We start from the raw sequence: 3004 nt of genomic DNA, 5'->3' as shown, positions 1-3004 counted from the left end.
GAATGATCTCAATTGATTTTATTGTGGTGCTGCCCCCATCCGAGGGCTACAGTACTATTTTCGTCATTGTCGATTGGTTATCCAAGATGGCCTACTTCATCCCTATGAAGGGCACCCCCTCTGCACAAGAGACTGCACAGACATTTATCAGGGAAGTTATAAGACTTCATGGGGTTCCAGCAAATATCATCTCTGACAGAGGGGTCCAATGCAAGTCCAGATTCTGGAAGTCTTTATGCAAATCTCTTGGAATTGAACTCTCATTTTCTTCAGCCTATCACCCGCAAACAGATGGACAAACAGAAAGAACCAACCAAACCCTTGAACAATATCTACGCTGCTTCTGCTCTTTTTCACGAGATGACTGGGTGTCCCTACTTCCCCTGGCCGAGTTTTCCTACAATAATTCTGTTCACTCAGTCACGAAACAATGCCCCTTTTTCGCCAACTATGGTTTTCACCCCTCTTTCCGGTTTAACAATATTCCAGAATGTCCCGTACCTGCTGTGCTTGAGAAGATGGACTTCTTTAACTTCAACAATAAGCTGTTACAGGAGACGATGGCCAAGACCCAAGCTTACAACAAAGAGGTCTTCGACAAGAAAAGAAGAGGGGGGTTGATCCTGAATCCAGGTGACCAAGTCTGGTTGGCTACAGCGGACCTGAAACTAGCATGTCCTTCAAGGAAATTAGGTCTCAAGTTTGTAGGGCCGTTCCCAGTAAAGAGGTGGATTAACAATGTCGCTTATGAATTTGAGCTCCTGACGCCTTCAGGATCCATCCGGTGTTTCACATTTCCTTACTGAAGCCTGACGTTCCTAATTGATTTCCAGATCGGAATACAGGTCCACCCGAACCCGTGGTGGTAGACGGTGAAGAGGAATTCGAGGTAGAGGTGATCTTAGATTGCAGGAGAAGGAGGAATCAGGTTCAATACCTGATTAAGTGGAGAGTATACAGCCCAGAGGACAACTCATGGGAGCCAGAAACCAGCATCCATGCCCAAGAATTTATCCGAACCTTCAAGAGGACTCATCCAGACAGGGTGACCAGAGGCTGCCCATTGGGGGGGGGGGGGGCAATGTCAGGAAGGGCTAGCCAGTACCCAAGATGGTGGCCGAAGAATACAACCTGTGACCTCAGCCCCTGTCAGAACACCTCCGGCACATCTGTGCGCACAGGTGTACGCATGCACGCATATGCGCGCACACCTGCGCATTGTCAGGAAGGGCATGTCAGTATCCAGGATGAGAATCCAAGAAAACCTGTTAGACTACTGCATGCACGCATCTTTGATATTAGAGATGTGCTATGTAGGGTGCACTTCTATAAATGCAAGGAGGAACTTTTAAATAAAGCACAAAATCATGGTCCTATAGACTCAAATGGTGCCCAAATCACACTTTACTCAGATCTTTCTCGACGAACTCTCGCTAAACTGAAATCTTTATGTCCTCTAAATAGAGCTCTTGTAGAGACTAATATAACTTACAGTTGGAGGTACCCATTTCCTCTTTTGGCTTGTAAAAATGACCATGCCTGTATATATTACGATCACCAACAGAGCTTCCCGTTTTTATTTTTTTATTTTTTTTATATAAAATCTGGGCATCCCACAAGTGGAATTGTATCCTTGGCCTGATCCCTCTATGCCACATTTCTCTGAGCTACCATTGTGGGAGCTGTGGATTCCAGCAAGAGCTCTAAAGCATCAGCAAAACAAATGAATTAGCTACACAATCATTAGAGTGAAGAAATGGCTTTATCCACTAGTAATCTGTGTTTGCATCCCCTTTTTTTGGGGGGAGGGGCTCATTGCTCCAAGATCCATTTTGACTATTCGTTTTTGTGATATGTAAACAATGATATGAGAGACTTTCTGCTGTATATTAGCCTTACCGGGCCTAGGTCTAGGTGCTATGAAAGACTTTTATGTGGGTAGGAGGGAGGGGAGAGAGAAGGGAAGAGGAAGAGTAATGACTAAGATAAATATTATGTGTTTGTTTTTTTTGGTTTTGTTTTTTCTCCCTCTCCTTTTCTCCCCCTACATCTCACTTTACACTCTTGGTTTTGTTTCGTGTATGTGTATATATATATATATATATATATATATATATATATATATATATATATATATATATATATATATATATATATAGATTAAGGCGCATGTACGTATAGACATCTATCTGAGGGCTCTCTTTCCCTTTTTTTTTATTTACATTTTTAAAATTTTTGGTAGGATTCGCGCCTATGCGAATTGGAGGTGGGTTATCCCACCCCTGGTTTGCATGATAGGAGAGTATGACTGGCACATAGTGGAACTACTTTACATTTCTCCGGGGGTGGCTGCAGAGCATGCACGGTGTTTCTCTGGTTCCATTCCGGGCCCTAGTTCAGGTAAATTGGGCTCTTGACTCATCCCTAGAGGGTGGAGGGGAGCACACTGAGCCCCACGCTGCCAGGCACTTAGCAAATAATGTGAACCCAGCCTTAAATGAATTAAATGAATTGTGTAGAATATGTGGCTTCAGGTAAAATGTGTTTATAACAGGCTGAATAGGACTGGGGACAATGGGAACCTAAACAGGTATATATATATATATATATATATATATATATATATATATATATATATATATATATATATATATATATATATATATGTATTTATTTTTTTATTATAAAAAAAAAAAAATCTTACCCAATGGATTTGTTACTATATTGCAGAGCTACACATCCTCCCGAATACACCATGCCACATGGGTCTGCGGTGATATCCACTGTACCTCTGCTTTTGATGGGAGGGTTATTTTATTACTATTTATTTTTTTATACGTTTCTTTGTATATATATTTTATATTGTTTTTTTTTGTTGTGTTTCTCTGGGGAGCCGCCTCGTGACCAAATATCATACGCCAGGTTTATCTAAGTCTTATTTCCACCCACCATGAGGACTCGAGGTTTGTATCCTTGAATGTCAGAGGCATGAATACGCCCCCCA

The sequence above is a fragment of the Lithobates pipiens genome, unplaced genomic scaffold (assembly GCF_037356315.1).
Source record: "Lithobates pipiens isolate NorthernLeopardFrog02 unplaced genomic scaffold, aLitPip1_a1.2 Scaffold_23, whole genome shotgun sequence".
NCBI classification, from domain to species: domain Eukaryota; kingdom Metazoa; phylum Chordata; class Amphibia; order Anura; family Ranidae; genus Lithobates; species Lithobates pipiens.
This window is presented reverse-complemented; position numbering follows the sequence as displayed.